We start from the raw sequence: 18,072 nt of genomic DNA on the forward strand, positions 1-18,072 counted from the left end.
TCTGTAAACTGAGATCTGGTGCGCTAACCAACAAAACTGAACTTTTCTGCTCTCTGAAATGCAATAGAACTACGTGTAATGACTAGAGCTGCAAGGCCATGCATCCGTGACTAAATCAGGCTGGGAAGAAAATCTAATAGTAACATTTGCCTGCTTTCTGTGTGCTAGTGCAACAGAGACATTTCTGGTGTTGTGGACTGACGATATGTAGGAGATGCCCCTTGCCATGCCACAGAAAATGATTTGAAGAGAAAGTAAAATGAGTAGAGAGTTTAGGAGGACTGATTGTTGGAGGGACACGCCAAAGTACCACTATTACACTGCAGACCTGAAGGGTTTCTTGGGTAGGCAAGGATGTGGAGAGACATTATTATTTAGGGCTACGTCTAGTGGTTAGAGCTGCCGACCTTGGAACTGGGGGAACCAAGTTAGGCCTGGCCTTACATCAACATCCTACTATTTTGGGCAATTTACTTAATCTTGTATGCCCAAATAATCAGGTTCTCTTGTAAAGCTCTCAAGAGTTACTGAGACAGGTTTGAGCTTTTTTTTTTTTTTTAAATGTAAGCTCACCCCACTGTTTTTTCGGATCCATTTTCCCTTCCATGGCCAAATATCTTAAACCAATACTGTTTGCTGTTCGACAAAAAAACAGTGTCAACACTTCAGTTAAAAGGGTACATTTCCAACCTTTTTCAAAGCTAGGTAAGCCACAACCCTTAAAAAAAAAAAAACACACAGGCAAATATCCTAATTTCAGACATCACTATTCTGCCCTTCATAGTCAAGCTTATGGAAAGTTGCATTTGGCACCCAGTTTAAACAGATCAAGGAGCACCACCCGCTTTCTAATCTACTGCTAGTGGTTAGATCAGTTTGTAGTATGGAGGCACCTATGCTTCAAATAACTAATGAGGGTTTACAAACCTTGCACAGTGGAGAATCATGCTTCCACAGTGGTCAGGTCACTTTCTCTCCCTCTCTCTTTTCCCATCTCTTAATGGGATTAGAGAGCGAGAGAGACGGATTGCAATTGTCTCAACACAATGACTTCAAAGCGTCACTAGCACAGTGTTTGATACGAATGTTATAGTTACATTTTGATGCATAGAGGAGCAGTCATTTGTGGCCTACTGTTAGAGCTCTTGGACTGTCACTCAGAAGGTTCAAGTCCTGGTATCTCATGGCAGTGTGTCTGTAGGTTTACTTGTGTTTTGAATTTTAAACATTGCTAGTGGTGGAACACTTACATTTTTTTTCTAACAACGTCTTTGGTTTGAATGTCATAGGTATGTCTGAACAATGCACAGTAAGGGAATCATCTGTGGCCTAGTGGCTAAGGTCTCAGACCCTCACACAGAAGGTTGAGGGTCCCAATCTAGGTGTGTCAGTTGTCATTCCTCTGCTTTAATTTCTTTTCAACTACAAATATTTAAGGTACATATCGGAAGGCGATCTCACCATTTACTTGACGTATTCATTTTTTCCTTTTCAGTCGTCCAATAATATCTCATTCTGAGTATATCATTCAACAAAGCCTAAAAAAAACATCTCTCTCAATTTCTCTATTTCGATCTATTTCTGTAAATCTCTCTTTCATCCCATAAGGAGGGGGTGGGGGAAGAGGGAAGAGAGATTTTGTTATTGCAAGGTCTCTCCATACAACGTTTTCAAAGTGGCATACTAGCAAAATGTTTGGTTTGAATGGTATAGTTACATTTTGTTGCAAAACGAACAGTCACTTTTGGCCTACTGTAAAAACTCGGACTGCCACACAGTAGCCTGAAGGCTCAAATTTTGGTATCTTATGGCACTGTTTATCTGTTTATTTACTAGTGAATTTTAAACATTCCTTTTGATGAAGCATTTACATCTCCCCTCAAATCAAAATCTTTGTGTCGGATGTCATAGATATGCCTGGACAATGCACAGCAAGGAGTCACCTGTGGCCTAGTTGTTAAGGTCTCTGACCCTCACAGTGAGAATTGAGCATTCTTGTGTAGGTATGTCAGTCATTATTACCTTGCTTTAATTTCTATTCAACGTAAAATATTTAAGGTACATACCGAAAGGTGATCTCACTCTTTGCGGGTGGGGTTGGATGCTTATAATTGGTCGGCTGCAGGCTAGGCTGCAGGCAACCCCCTGTGCACATGGCCAAAGGAAGAGCATGGCACAAGGTGGCTATAGGGAGATGCCACAGGCCATGCACAGCGGGGTTGTATTAACATAAAGTAATTGAAATTACTTTATACGCATACAAAAAAATAAAAATAAAGGGGAGGGGGTTCATAGGAAAAAAATGGTTATAGGGACATTACAGTTAGCTTCTGAATTTACACACACACACACACACACACCCCCAACACCATAGAAATTCAGCAGTTATAGTTACAGTATCTTGCGCAACTAACTTGTGACTTAAGGTAACTATAACCCTTGCCTTCGCCATGTACTGCTAATCACCCCCACATATTACGACACTCATGACATTTTTTATACCATCATTAATATTATCAATGTAATATTTGCAGTAACATTAGTGAGGAGAAAACTGTGCATGGTGAAGGTGCAAGTTAGTTACTTGAGATAACCATATCAGTAACTGCTGAATTTCTATGGATTTGTGTGTGTCAGTTCAAAACTTAACTATATCGTCCAGTAACTTTATATATCTCCATACACACACACTCCAACAGGTGTCATTAGAAAGACATGCCAATAATCTGCAACAGTACAGTTGATTGGTCTAAGCCACTAGTCTTGTCATCTACAAACCAGCTAAACTGATCAGCTATTAATGCCAACCTGAGCATGCTTAGCTACTTTGCTCACTATTCTAGAACAACAAATGGACAGCTGTTTTGGCCAACATAGTTTGCACTCACTTGCTCTCCCAGCCAAGCCACAACATGCTCCATCAATATGTTCAAGAAGAATCCAATATCTACTAAACCACTTTTTATTCTTTAAGAGGTCTGCCCTTAAATAGAAAATGAAAAAAGACTATACCCAGCTGAAATTACACAATAGTGGTATAAGCAGAAACATATGGCATTCAACACCAAGTTAAGCACACTAAGCACCCCAGCTCCACCTTTCAAGTACAAACTGTACCATCAAATATGGACCTTAAAAAATTTTTTAAAAAACACACAAAGATTGCACGAGGCAAGTTTACAGACTGAAGGCTACACTGGACTATAAGTGACAGCAGCAGCTAAATTATTTGTTTATGGTTTTTCAAAAAATATATAATGGTTCAAACACTGCTGGGATAGAACGTAACCATCATCTATCCTTGTCTGCACCTTTGCATCTCTAGGCACTAAGTCCATTCACACTTTCCATTCATATCATTGCCATTACCGTCCAAATTCTAACAACCAGGTCATTTCACTTCCCATCATAAACCCATCTGGAAAGTACTCACTGCTCAGACCCAATTACTAACTCCATCCTCAATGATATAGTTCCAAGTCAGGCGGCCATGAACTCTACATACTGAATGCCCCCACCCAAGCACCTCAGACATCTTGTTCTTAAGCACCCATAGTGTTGGACAGGTTTTAATACACAATAAAGTACGGTGGAACACTAATGAATATTCTACGGCTCAAAGCAATACAACAAAGCAAAATATTCACTGAATTATTTATGGTTGTTTTATATAGGGACATTTTAATCTTCTTAACAAGTACACCAATGATCAACTTCTGTAACACAAAGATGTTCACAATGTGCAGCACACATTAAGACACTGGCTAGATTGAAGACATACATATAAACACAAATTATGCCCTTGTCAACGGTCATTTTGATCAGCAAGTCCAGCACAAGGTAATCTCTATGCACATTCCAAGAAAAATGCGAGAAAAAGTGAAAACATGGCAAAAAATATTTTTTGATCTTGGTCTCAAAAAGCACCCATTGCCACAGTAGCTACTGTCTGTAAATGACAGCGCACTACCACACCATATTTTAGTAATGTATTTATTTAAAGTGAGTGTTTAAACAAACTGTGAAACGCTCCTGCTCGGACAGCAAAGCTATTAGTAAACTAAGAGGCAAGTCATGCATGGATCATGTGTACCCTATATGTGGGCTAGATCTATTATACATGGAGCAAACGTTGAGTGTATTTAATCAAATAAGAGGATTTTTTATTTATTTTTTACAGCGGAAATGCTGAACTCATATATTTGAAGGTGCACTCATTTGTGAGAATGACGAAAAAGGTGACTGTAAAATACAATATTTGCCTAGGAACACACAATTTGAAACCTGTTTCCGGGTCAAGTACATTAAAGTTTGGTCGAGTAGATTATTCAAGCTACTCGACCTGCAGGTCCTGTAACATTTTTATGATTTTTCGAAGCCTGAGGTCATAAAAGGGCACCTATGGTATGGGTGTATATTTGCTCATGCGGAAATCTGTTGAGTGTTAACAAGTTCACTTTCTCTCCAACCACTTTTTCCCAACCCTGGAAAAAGCTTTACTTCTGCCCTTGTAAAGTGTAAATTTACAACAGTATTCTCAGTTTCGGAAAAGATTACAGAAGAGCTAGTGAAAAACCTTTAAACATGCAAGTTAGTAGGCTTACACATACTCAAAAAGGCCTTCCAACCCTAGAACTACTGCTTACCGCTACCTCCAGCCAGTATCTGCGGAAAGGTGGCAAAATAATGAAACTGCTAGTTTTTCGAGCCCTAGTGTTAACCCTGGCATAATCAGAGAGACTACAATCCAAGTTCTTATATAAAGAGATTGCTGCCATAATTTATTGCCGCACTAAATGGCACAAATTGATATTTTTTTTTAAGAGGACAAGTAGATTTATGAAGCAACCTGTCCCATGGGCAAGTCTTTTATTTAATTCCACACCCCTGCATATAATTAAGAAATAAACTTGCCTATTTTGGATTCCTCGAATTTGTTGACTGAACAAAAGGGTGCTTACCTTAAAGTAGACCACAAGAATCGTAAGACTCCTCATGACACTACTTTACACCATGCAAAAATCACTAACTGTAACGTCTTTCGTATACATAAACATAAAGCCACTTTAGTAAAGTAAGAATATATCCCTAAACAATGTAATGCCTGCTCAAGAATTGCTCAGTATTCAGTATGATTTGCATCTAAGGAATGAGAGCCACGAAATACAGACCACTGAGACTTGTCACCATGAATCCCAGAACAGTACTGGTCACTCAGATTATGAAAGCGATTGGGACCAAACAAATGGTGGGAATGCACTTAAATGCAGCTCTACTTGTTCTGATACGACAAACCATGAGGTTTATTTTACAAGCCATAAACATCAGAGAAACACAGTAGAAGTTACAACAGCATCAAATCAATAAGCAGAATGAAACAATGAATGCGCCTACAGCGCCTTTGAACACATTCATAAAAAGGATTGTGCAGTCATTACAAAAGATCAACAGATTTAATGAGCTATGGATATACAAATATGAGTGAATCAATGACAGGAAACTATGTACAGACATAATCTGCAAATCTTAATAGAACATGCCTTTAGAAATTAATGTCTTCGGAAGAGCATAAAAACTTTTCTTAAATAGGATTTTTGACAGCCAGGAAGCCCTTTCTGATTCGACAGACTGGCGCTGTATGAATGCACAAATTTTTAAAAAAAATACAACACACATTATCCCTTTCTTCTACTAACTTTAAAAGAAAAACGTTAAGGTCCTTATATCTTCACAAACGGATACTGTTATTGCCCTGTACTTGGGATTTACCGATTATTGCCCAAACGTCCAAGAGCACCGCCATTTCAATAATCACGACTGACCAATCCATTAAAAAAAAAAAAAAAAAAAAAAAAAAAAAAACACACTCGATCGTTTATTAGTGGGATCGGAAAAGAGAATTTGGATTAACGCCCATCAAGAAGTGAGACCGGTCTCGCAATGGAGGTAGTTTAAGGCACTAATTAAATAATTATACAAATGATAAAATACCCTGATAAACTAACAGTTTTTTTAAGCACTTTAGGACCAACTGTATGCGTAGCCTATTTACATCCTTAAGCTTTGCCTACCGCTTAACAGATTTCTTCCTAGTTTACAACTCATTTTTAAATAGACATCTGGAATATTGACTACAACTATCCCAGAAGGGAAGCCTGCCCTTATTAACACCATTACTACTACAAAATGTGCGTGTTCTGGTGTGCTTACTGCTTTCTATCAAAGAGTATACATTTCAGGGCAACTGTATAAAAGTATTTGTATACTGATGAGCTTCTAACGATTTTTAAAAAGATGTTCTGCCAATTCTTTTGAAGACTGCTGACGTCCACTTGAAAACGTACGACGTAATAATAATAATAATAAGTATCTAAAATAGTTTGTCTTTCTTATAAGTGACGATGCATGTGTAGTTTGTGTGAAAAACAAATGGCCCGATGAGCAACTAATTGCTGGATACGAAGTACTGCTTAAATGGCAACCACAATGGTTCTCACATGTCACCCATGCTATAAACCACAAATGCACAGTTCCAATTGGTAACTGGAGTGCAATTACAATGGTCCATAAGTATAGCGACGTACAGAGCCGGAATAAGGCGACGTATTAAGCAGTGACTGATCATAGGCCACACAATAATAAGCACATGGGCCGTCGGGATTATCGTTTTCCGAAGGCAGCCCTTGTCAAATATACCCGTTTTAGTTAACAGTCTCAAACGTGTCAAAATTAAGATCCAAACCGCTCCGATGTACTTAAGGGGGCAATAATGTTCGGTTTTGCCGATACGGCAGAGCATTGTCCTCGTTTAAACTAGGAATGTTAATTTACGAGGCATCCTATGTGAACCTTCACTAAGCGCCAAGAACGAACATCTCCTATAAAGTGCGCCAGGTGCTCGGCCTCCCAAACAAAGTGGATGGGTGAATCGGAAGGAAATGTTGTAGCGGTCGCTGTCCTTGCGTTGGAAGAATAAGTTGGCTATATCCATAACTTCAACAAGATAATTGGCCACGCAACTACACAGGGTAAAAGGTAAGGGAATGCTGCTTCCCTCAAAGCCAGAACTACACAGATCACAAGCAGCGAAACTCAGCATCGGCCCAGTTGCCTGCCGTCGTAAGCGGACGCCCTGGTCGCTGCGGGGCTCCAGAGGCTTTGGCTTTAAGAGCTTCTGGGCTTATTCTCTAAACAAAGAGGCAACAGACCGGTGCAGATGGCTTACCTTTTACCGGCGACGGCTTCGGCGTGCTAACTAGGCCTGCAGCGGGCCTCCTCCTGACTTCCTCCGCCTCCTTCTTCCTCCTCCTCTCCTTTGGGAGCGTCTAGTGGTTGGCCAAGGGCCTTGCGAGACGGTGAAGAGCCAACCAATGAGCGATCACGCACGGGTCACGTAAAGTTCAAGCATAGACAGAGTAGAATTTTTTTTTGCCGTCGTTGACGCTCGGACATAAGCCCATGCTCTCATTGGCCCAAAACGTGTTTGCTCTCTTTAGCTTGTTCGCCTCTCAAACCGAGCCCAATAAAGTTTTTAATGAAAAATAAAAAAAAACGAGAGGAAAGATACGAAGGTAAAGCAACCTGCTCTGCGAAAGTCGCACACATGCCAATAGACCCTATTTGCTGTCTCCCTCCTAACACTGCCCCTGCTTCAATAGCATCCACAGGGAGAAACACATTCTCCCGATTTTTTTTAATCTCCCTCTTTCCCCTTTTCTAAAATGTTGGCATGAATGAAATTGCCTCTTACGAAGTAAGCCTATATAGTGTAAGGCAGAGGGCTTCACACTGGGGGGCCTCAAGTGATCCCAGTGGGGGGCGCCAGGCTCTGGCTAAAAGAAGCATTATATAGATAACAGGGCTTTATTTTGAGCAGAAGCATGTTATTACATTTTTAAAAAGGTAACATACATATTTAAACTTTATAAAATGTGAAAAATTCTGAAGGGGGGACAATTATTTTTATTTTTCAACTGGGGGTTGTAGAGACGTACATCGACAGGTTGGAGTATATCTTTTATTAATTTAATAAATAAAATGTTGGTTCTTTACAGGAGCTGATGCTGCACATCTGCTGGCCACCGTCCAACCCAACAGCTCCCCTCCAAACTATCCTACCCGGCCGCATTCCATCACAAGGTAGATCGAATGTAGATCAACATTCCCACGCGCCACACATCTTCCCCGTTATCAAAACAAACAAAAAACATTGTTTAATTGTTACATTTTTCTTCTTCCTATTCGAAACAGAACAGAAACATACATAACCAAAATATACGTAACACATATATAACACATTATCCCATCACAAACTCATTGAAATGTCCAGGTAATTTCCGTTCTCTCTAGTTTTTCCGAATAGGTATCGTACTATTCCCTTGATACCTAAACTCACGCTCATCAACACCATCAGAACGTACTTCATCTGACTGAAATATGGAATTGTCTCCCCATAAATATCCATTAGTATAATCCGGATCATCATACCCTAAGCCTTCAAGAATACTACATGCTTTGAACAAACTTAGATGCCACAAATTATGTATTTTCCCATCTTCAAGTTGAACAGCTCCATCCAAGACCTTCACAGGACACAACCATCGAGCACCCCCTTTATGTATTAATCCATGATTCTTTACATGTACATACTGTACAGCCACCAACCTCAGCATAGTTTTACCATTGTTAACTCTCCTCAGCACTTTACCTTGATACTCATGCACTCGTTCCCTCACAGCACTAGAATCCTTTGTTTTTTGTTCTTTAACCACCAGGGAATCAATCTAGAAGATGGTTTCCAACCCCTCAATAGCTCAAAAGGTGTTTTCCCAGTGATTGAATGTGATGTAATCCTGTAAGATATTAACATACTTTGAATGGCCTCTTTCCAAGATGATTTAGATGCTAAAGCTTACTGTATAGCTTCCTTGATCACCTTGTTAAATCTTTGTACTTGGCCATTTCCCTCAGGATGATACAAAGATACCCTCACATGACTTACACCACAGCTCTTCAAGAAAGATTGCATTTTTTCAGAAGTAAGTTGCACCCCATTGTCTGAAACAATAGTTTTGGGAATGCCTTCTTTTGCAAACACATCCTTTAGAAATTCAATAACTGTACCAGTAGTTATATTGCCCACCATTCTAACTTGCGGCCATTTGGAAAAATAATGAATCAGGACAATAGCATATGCTTCCTTAGTAGGTAAGGTAACAAACGGGCCCATAAAATCTATCGCAATTTTACGCCATTGACGATCAGGCAGTTCTAGCATCTGTAATGGCACTACTAATGGTTTCACCTATTTATCACTCAACATACATTTATCACATTCTCTTACCCAACGGTCCACCATGCCATCCAGACCGGGCCACCAAAATATTTCCTTAACCTCCCTCCTAGTACTTGCCATGCCATCATGTCCTTCATGTCCCACCTTGACAATAGTATCACGAATACCGTAGGGTGGCACAATTTTATCACCTCTCAATATAATGTCATTCAACGCCGACAAAACAATTGTATGTTGGAAATTTTTCATACTTCCCAATTGACTGCTAAAAACTGTTGAAAACAACTTCTTTAAATCAGAATACAAATCATTCTGCAACCAATCTGCACTCACCATATACACTGGCGGGCTGGCACTAGGGTCCACTACGAACCCCAATTCACATACATTGTGACACCCACCACACAAAATACACATACAAAAATAAAATCCCTGGTGCCTAGTGGATTCTGCCCCCCTTGGGGCCAGATGGGCCTTAAAAAAGGCAGATCTGCCCCTAACGGGGGCAGAACTGCCCAAAAGTGTTTCTCCCACTTTGGGGGGCAACTATTACCCAAGGGGCCGCCCCAACACAAAAAAAAACAGCAGCACATCCCTGCTGCCATTGTGGCTTCTGCCCTCCCGGGGCAGATCGGCTTAAAGATAATGAGCCGATCTGCCCCCCAGGGGGGGGCAGAAACAGCGTAAAAGATTATGTCCCCTTGTGGGAGCAGCCCTTGCAAAAAACACAAAAAACATGCACATACGCACACAAACATAATCCCTGGTGCGTAGTGGGCATTCCTGCTGCCCGATCGCATCACGATCAGGAGGCAGGAATGCTAAAAGAGGCATTGAGGGAAAAGAAAACCCTTTCCTTTCCCCGATGCCTCGTTTGAAGCAATTCCCCCCCCAGCTGGAGGAGAAACTTATCTCCTCTTCTCATGACACGCTAAAAGCAGATGGCTTCCAGCGCGTCGGGAGGCCTCTAATGATGTCAGCGCATGATCGCACGCTGATGTCATTAGATGGGGGTGCAGGAGGGGAAGGGGAAGTGATTCGCCTTCCAGCCCTGCCAGTGGGGGTGTGGGAGGGAGGCCTTCGGGGCAGCGCCAGCACTTTCCCTGAGGGCCAGGTGCGGTATGTAGCGGTTACATCTTGGGCCCCCGAGCGGTGCTGCTCAGGACATAACCGTTACATCCTAGGCATCCAAGGGGTTAAGGGCCTTGTTTATAATATTATTCTAGTAGGCCTGCTAGGCCTGAAAATGAGTAATGCACTACACCCTCCAGGGGCTAAATATATGGTTACACTGCATTACATTCTGCCATTCTGTTTTCATGTGGTTATGCTCTCTAGGAGCTGACTATATTGTTACATGACCATGTTTCTCTAATGTTATTTTTATAGTGGTGCCCTCTAGAGACTGTTCTGAGCATTACAGTCAAGATACTACAATATTTGCTGCACTCGGAAACTCGCCTCACAATGCTTTGCGGGCATTTTCTTTTACAAAATGTTTTTGCCTATATCTCACTGCACAATGTGCTGATTCTGTCTAGGTCATCTCTGGGTCTTCACTCTAGGTTGAGGGGACCCCAAAATAATAATATAAAAAATATAATAAATAATGGCAATATTTTTATTTTTTTGCTGCAGATAGAGGAAGAATGTAAATAGAAGTGCTTTAGTTATATGCAGGGCCACTGGAATTGTGTGGCAGAGAGGACCAAGTAATGCGGCAGGGTTGCCCAATTTATGTGGCATCATAAGTCTAGTTATGCATTTACAACAGCAACAGCTCTTTACAACACCAATAGCTCTAGCTCAAGCAAATGTAAAACCTATTGCATTACAAATGCTTGTTCCAACATCATCGGGATTCTAAAGGTACCCAGGGTTTGTGGATAACCCTGGAGAGACTGAGAATGTACGCAAAATATTTTAAAAATTGAGTTTTTGTGGGGAAAAAAAGAAAAAAGTGCTCAGCAAAAACATGTCTATTTTTCCCTAAAGATGGCATCAACAAAAGGTTTGCTGTGCTAAAGTCACAATTTTCCCAGATTTCAGGAACCACACAGAGCTTAATTAAAAACCTATTTTGCTTTTTACCACAGTTTTGGTATTTTTAAAGGGGGTAGCCGATTTTTCCTCATTTTTGTGCTTTCAACCTACTTACAGTTTATGATGAAAACTACTATGAAACCCATGGGTTATCCTAGGGAGCTATAGATTTTCCAAAAGTAGACTAATTTCAGAATTCAGCAAGAGGTCATTTGACTAGATGCCCCAAGGTTTTCTGTTGAAATAGAATATTGAATATTAGTGGGAAAAAAATGTCCATTTGTGACAATGTTTTAATTTGTGAATTTTTGTCTCAGTGGGTGATTTACAAAAGCAATGTACCATTACATTTGCTAGACCCTTTTGGTTATGGGGGTATATAGGGTTTGTGGGTTGTGCAAGAACTTGAGGTACACAGCCAACAACTGAGCAGCACAGTGCAATGGATTTTCATTGTGTATCGGGTATAGAGCAATTCATATTGTAAAATATAAAGAGTGAAATATAGGTATGAAGGAAACCTGTGTATTTCCAAAATTGGCAGATGATAGGTTGTCCACAAACAATAGTTATTTGCACATCACCGAATTAGTGGGTACCGATATCAGCAAGCAAATTAGAGGGCATTTCTCAAAATCTCTTCTTTATTACATACTGGCTTACATTTGCAAGGCACAAATGTGGAGAAATACAATTAGTTATAACACTTATTCTATTATTCTGTGTTCCCCCAAGTCTCCTGATACATATGTTACCACACTTGTGCGGGTAGACCTAGTGCCCACGATGAAATTAAATTAAGAAAAAGAAAAAGAAACTTATAAAGTGCTCTAAACCCAAAGATATCAAAATGCTGCATCTGAGAATTCTAGAAACCTAGCAGGGAAAACCCAACTCAGAGTGAAAAAGACAAAGAGACTGAAATCCAGCAAAAACTGGGAGAGGATGAGAGGGAGATCATTATAATCTGTGAAACCAAAAGGTCAAGCCTAGGAAGAGAAGTGCCAGGCTTTAAAATGTTTTAGAAAGGAAATGAAGGACTCAGTCTCAGCAGTGTAACTTGGCAGGGTGTTCGATAATTTGACAGCTGCCACAGAGGAGCATGCGCCCCATCTTGGCTTTCGAAATTTTGGACCAGTAACTTTCCCGCTAGAGGATGATCTTAAGTGCCTGGTCGGCCTGTACAGATAAAAAAAATGACCTGATGGCCAGGGATCATTTGCCATGAAGGGCTAGGTACACTATGCTAAGTGCCTTGAAGATCACTTGCTTCCTAATTGGCAGCCAGTTTTGGAGGCCTTCTCTCACAGAAATACATATCTGGAGGGGAGGGGGTGTTAAGAATGAGACGTGCGGTTGCATTTTGCGCTATCTGTTGTTCATCCTGAGGGAATGAATAATGAAAAAGCAACTCCTCGTGGTACGGTTTACCTGTAGATGAAGTTGAGAGAGGTGAAAAATAGGTCTTCAAGGTTCTCAATTGACTCTGCAGGAGTAGGGAGGGCCCCACATGATTCCAGCCACCGTAGCTCTGACCAGATAGAATGCTGGGCTCCAAATATCATACATCATTAAGCTTAAGTAAATTATCCTTCAGACAGCGGCTAACACCACTCATACAGAGTTTTAATTTTTCTGCCCTCTCAGGAAGATTGTCAGTGAGGGGCACAATAATTTGCAGCTCCCTCCTCTCTTCCCACAGGGGCTGGGCCTAGCTGATTGGCTCTCTGAGTCCCAGACAACCTGAGCCCTCCTCCCACACCTGCTCTGGCCCCTTAAGTTTGTGAAGGGAACACTAAGACAGTCACCTCCATTTTGTGAGCCCAACATTTTCCCTCTGCCCTAATACAGCCCAGTGATCAGGTATTCCTAAGAGACCTAGGTAAGTAGCCCCAGACCTTTCTGGGAAATTTTATAATTTTCTAAATGTGTGTTTGTTTACTGCTACCTGTGTCTGTTTACTGTAGGCTCTCTGTGTTTCAGGCAGCTTGGCCTTTGAAAGTGCTGTTTTTTAGCCGTGCCTGTTTGAGATTTCCCTCCTAGTTTGTGGCACAAGACTACATAACCCCCCCTCTTTTCTAAGTAAAAAGGCTACATACATCTTCCAGATTGTGTTTAGGACACTGCTTAATCTGTTTCTGTGATTTAAATTGTGTTTAGAAACTGTCTGCATCCCCTGTTTTTGCCTTAAAAAAGGCACATTTCAGAAGTGCCGACAAGCAGTATTTCAGTGTTTTTACAATCGCTCCCTTACCTGGAAAGTAGACTCTGCAAGCTTGGAAGTGTGGATTCAGCCTCTCTGTATCCCGGGAGATTCTGAATAGAGCAGCAGCTCACTCCTCCCTTCCCACAGGAATGGGCTTCAGTTAACTTGGCCCTTATATAAGTTTCTATTGGTTGTTGCATATGGTGTTGTGATAGGTTGTTGGGGGGTGGTCTTTCTATTGGCTTAGGGATAAGAGTTGGGCTTGTGATTGGTAGTAGGGCTGAGATTCTGACTGGTTCCTGGTTTTTAGGATTAGGCCTGTGATCGGTAGTGGGGCTGAGATTCTGATTGGTTCCTGGTTTTCAGGGTTGGGCTTGTGATTGGTAGTAGGGCTGATATTCTGATTGGTTCCTGGTTTCCAGGGTTGCGCTTGTGATTGGCAGTAGGGCTGAGATTCTGATTGGTTCCTGGTTTTCAGGGTTGGGCTTGTGATTGGCAGTAGGGCTGAGATTCTGATTGGTTCCTGGTTGTTAGGGTTGGGCTTGTGATTGGCAGTATGGCTGAAATTCTGATTGGTTCCTGGTTTTTAGGGTTAGGCTTGTGATTGGCAGTAGGGCTAAGGTTCTGATTGGTTCCTGGTTTTTAGGGTTGGGCTTGTGATTGGTAGCAGGGCTGAGATTCTGATTGGTTCCGGGTTCTAGGGTTGGGGGTGTGATTGGTTGTCAGGATTAGGGGTATGATTTGTGATTAGGGCTGTATCTCGCATTGGCTGTTTGAATTAGGGTTACAAATCTGATTGGTTAGGGTTAGGACTAGATTTCTATTGGCCAGTAGGGCTATTTAAGCCTAAGGCTCAGGGCATCTCAGCCCGGGCGTTGAGGCGAAGGGCGGAGAGGACAAGGGCAGCTGCCTATTTGGGCCTCTTCAGGACTGGTCAGGCCTAGGGCCATTAGTGCTGCCCATTTTCCCATTTATCAGAAAGGAACTTACTCCCTACACATCCATCAACATGCAAACACATTATCTGCAAAGACATCCAACTCCTGTATCACAAACTGGCCTCATACAGATTGCAATGTCCCATCATCCAACACAATACCCCATATACAATACATATCCACTCCCACTAACCCAACCTGCCATCACCCACACAACACAAAACCACATTATACATTACTTTCAGCCTTCCAGATACACACTCCCTGTTCATACAAAACAACAACACTATCCTCTATTTACTCCACACAGACCACCTTTCATCATGACATTTCCTAAACTCAGCCTTCCAACACACCATCTACAAATGCCCTTCCCCTCTCTTCACCAATTACACACAACCATACAATCCTCACACTCCACTCTACTAACAAATATTACCTGTTCCAGTCATCACAACTAACACAAACTCCCCTGACACACATCCATCCCCTCTTACACACCTCATACATTAATCTCCAAAACACATCAACACCCCCTGTAATACTCTAATTCCACTCACCAGCACGAACTCACATACAGATCCCTCACTGAAAACCACTACATCAATATCCCCTCTCACTATTCGACAAAAACAAGACAGACGACACACATCAGCACATCAAATCAGCACAAACTTTCATTATACTTGTCGCCACACCCACTTCCACTCTCATGACTACACAAAGAATACAAATCCCGTCGAATCTTTACCGCTACATTCTCACTCTTCACAAACATCTACCACAAGCACTCCAACACAGCAACATTCATTCACCCGCCGCTCGTCCATTGCACAATTTAGAGCCTTACATCATGATCCACATGCTCCGCCACCACCCCTAAGCTATACTGCTTCCACACTAAACAGATGCAAACAGCATAAACAACATGCCACTCGTAACAACTTTGCATCCCCTTGTCTATTACATAATAAGGGTACCCTACAAAAAACAGTACACTCTTCATGTCTCTCTCAGCCACCAAGTTCACCACCCACACACCCACACAGACCCTCCCAACAAAATGCCTCCTAAACCTGCTGGAAGAGGAACAGTATATTGAAAAACAAGACTATTGTGACCCTCACAGTTATCACAACTAACAACACACCTGCTACAAGCTCAAAATATACTGCTCACCCTTCTCCTAAACAAAACAACACCGCCACTAACACAGTTTTTCTAAACTGCCAGCTCATAAATGCTCGGTCACTCTAAAAAAACAAACACCATATCTACGACCTGCTCACAGACACACAACCTGACTTACTATTCATAACAGAATAATGGTTGGGAGATGACATGGCCCCCAGTGTTGCATGAAGCCCTTTCTCCGGACTATCAAACCATCACTCAAAACCGTATAGGCAAGAGAGGAGGTGGGCTATCTATTATATTCAAACAGGCAATAAATCTCAGTAAAACTGACAACATTTCCATACAAGGTTGTGAAGCCCTCCTCACCAGATGCCACACTGCTCCAACTTCCTCCTTTAACTTTCTCCAGACCTCCATCTAACAACTCAACATTCCCAGACGCTTTTCTAGATACAGTCTCAAACCTTATTACATTATACTCAAACCTATGCATTCTTGGGGTCCCAAACATTTGGTTTGACAAACTCAATATGCCCCATCCAAAAGGTATCACCACTGGCCTAGTCGCATTGAACCTACATCAGATTGTACACAATCCCACACACATCGCTGGACACATCCTAGATGTCATTTTTGCTAAGCCTGAACTAGTTACCGTTCATAGCATCACGCCAATCACGTGGTCAGACCACCATTTGATAACTTTCCAACATAAAACACCACAAATCAACACACCCCACAACTTCTTACATACATGCACCTATCGGCCTTGGAGCAAACTCAGTTTTGATGATTTAGAAACACAACTAATAGCCAACACAGACCTAGATACAATTAATTCTGTTCCAAAACTTTATGAGTGGCTACAGGAAGCTTTTGATATCCTATTACCACTAAGAAAAACTAAACAGGACAAAAAACAACAACACCTTGGAGAAACACGGATCTTAAAAAGATAAAGCAACTAATCAGAAAGTTGCAGCTGACCTGGCTCAAAAAAAGCAACAGTCAAGACAAATTGCAACTACACAAACTTAACAGAATATACAAATCATCAATCAAAAAAGCTAAAAAAGATACTACTCAGACAGAATTCAAAATGCTAAATCTGCAATCAAAGAATTTTCAAAATTCTCAATGAATTTCGAAATTCTACATGCATGGAAGGAAGTCATCCCACTATTCAAGATTTCACAAACAAACTGGAAACTCAATACACAACCAAGGCAGACACATTGGACTCCTATTTAAAAAAGAAGAAAACCATCAGCACCAACCCCTTTCCTAAAATCTCCTCTAAGAATAAACCAACCTAGCCTCTACAGTCCTTCAAACAAATATCACGAGGTGAATTTATGGATTTGGTCAAAGCAAGCAGACCTTCCGGTTGCCCTTCTGACCCTTGCCCACCACAATTCATTGAAGACAATTCTATACTTTCATACTACCAAACTGGATTCTGCCCAGGAAGAGGCACTGAATTGGCACTCATAGCAACCTGGGATGATCTTAAAAACACAGTCCACCACAATGGAGTTTCTGCACTACTTCTCTTGCACCTCTCGGCTGCCTTTGATACGGTTGACCACAACACCCTAATTCAAAGACTCCACGAAGCCGGCATAGAAGGGACTGCTCTCGACTGGATTACATCCTACCTTAAAAAAAGAACTAATATCATCTATTCTCCCCCCTTTTCGCCAAACCCTACATCACAAAAGCAGGGGTCCCCCAAGGATCAATCATCTCACCTTTGCTTTTCCACATCTACATGATATCATTACCAGAACTGATCAATGATTTTCATCTCACATGCTACAACTATGCAGATGACACACAAATACTACTTAAATTAGAATGCCCCAAAAACATTGAAAACTCACTAATCTTCAGTTGCCTCAGAGCAGTTGATCAGTTGATGACTTGGAGCCATCTCAAACTAAATGCCCCTAAAACAGAAATACTCATATGTGGTGACTGGAAAAATTATGACCCACTGTGTGCCTGGTCTGACGATCTTGGACCACCTCCTCAATTATCCAAGGAAGTTAAAAACCTTGGAATCACCATGGTCTCCAAGTTAACATTGAATGCCAAAGTGGACAAATTAGCACAAACAAGCTTCATTACCTTGAAGACTCTACGATGCATCCTCCCCCACCGCGGATTTCCACACAAGATGCAGGCTACTATCTCGCTAGTACTATCCAAACTGGATTATGCCAATGGCCTCTACCATGGACCATCTCTATCTATTATGAAAAAACGACAACGTATTCAGAACTCCGCACCCAGGCTACTATTGCATGTAAAGCCACCACCCCACATCTCCCCTGCCTTGAAAGCACTCTACTGGTTACCGGTTGCCAGAAGATGCACCTTCAAGCTGCTTTGTATCACCCACAAAGCTATACATGGAACAGGACCACTTTTTATCAGAAACAAAATAACCA

General features: G+C 41.5%; 1 protein-coding gene across 2 annotated transcripts in view; it reads right to left on the reverse strand.

Moving 5' to 3' along the window:
* The window catches only part of TCERG1 (transcription elongation regulator 1), a 737,036-nt gene extending 729,706 nt beyond the window's left edge, over positions 1-7,330 (reverse strand). For both annotated transcript variants that reach the window (XM_069244676.1, XM_069244675.1), the window contains exon 1: positions 7,226-7,330. The gene's annotated coding sequence lies outside the window, so the exon portion shown is untranslated. The remainder of the gene's footprint in view (positions 1-7,225) is intronic.
* Positions 7,331-18,072: the final 10,742 nt, after the last annotated feature.

Source organism: Pleurodeles waltl, chromosome 7, assembly GCF_031143425.1.
Source record: "Pleurodeles waltl isolate 20211129_DDA chromosome 7, aPleWal1.hap1.20221129, whole genome shotgun sequence".
NCBI classification, from domain to species: Eukaryota; Metazoa; Chordata; class Amphibia; order Caudata; family Salamandridae; genus Pleurodeles; species Pleurodeles waltl.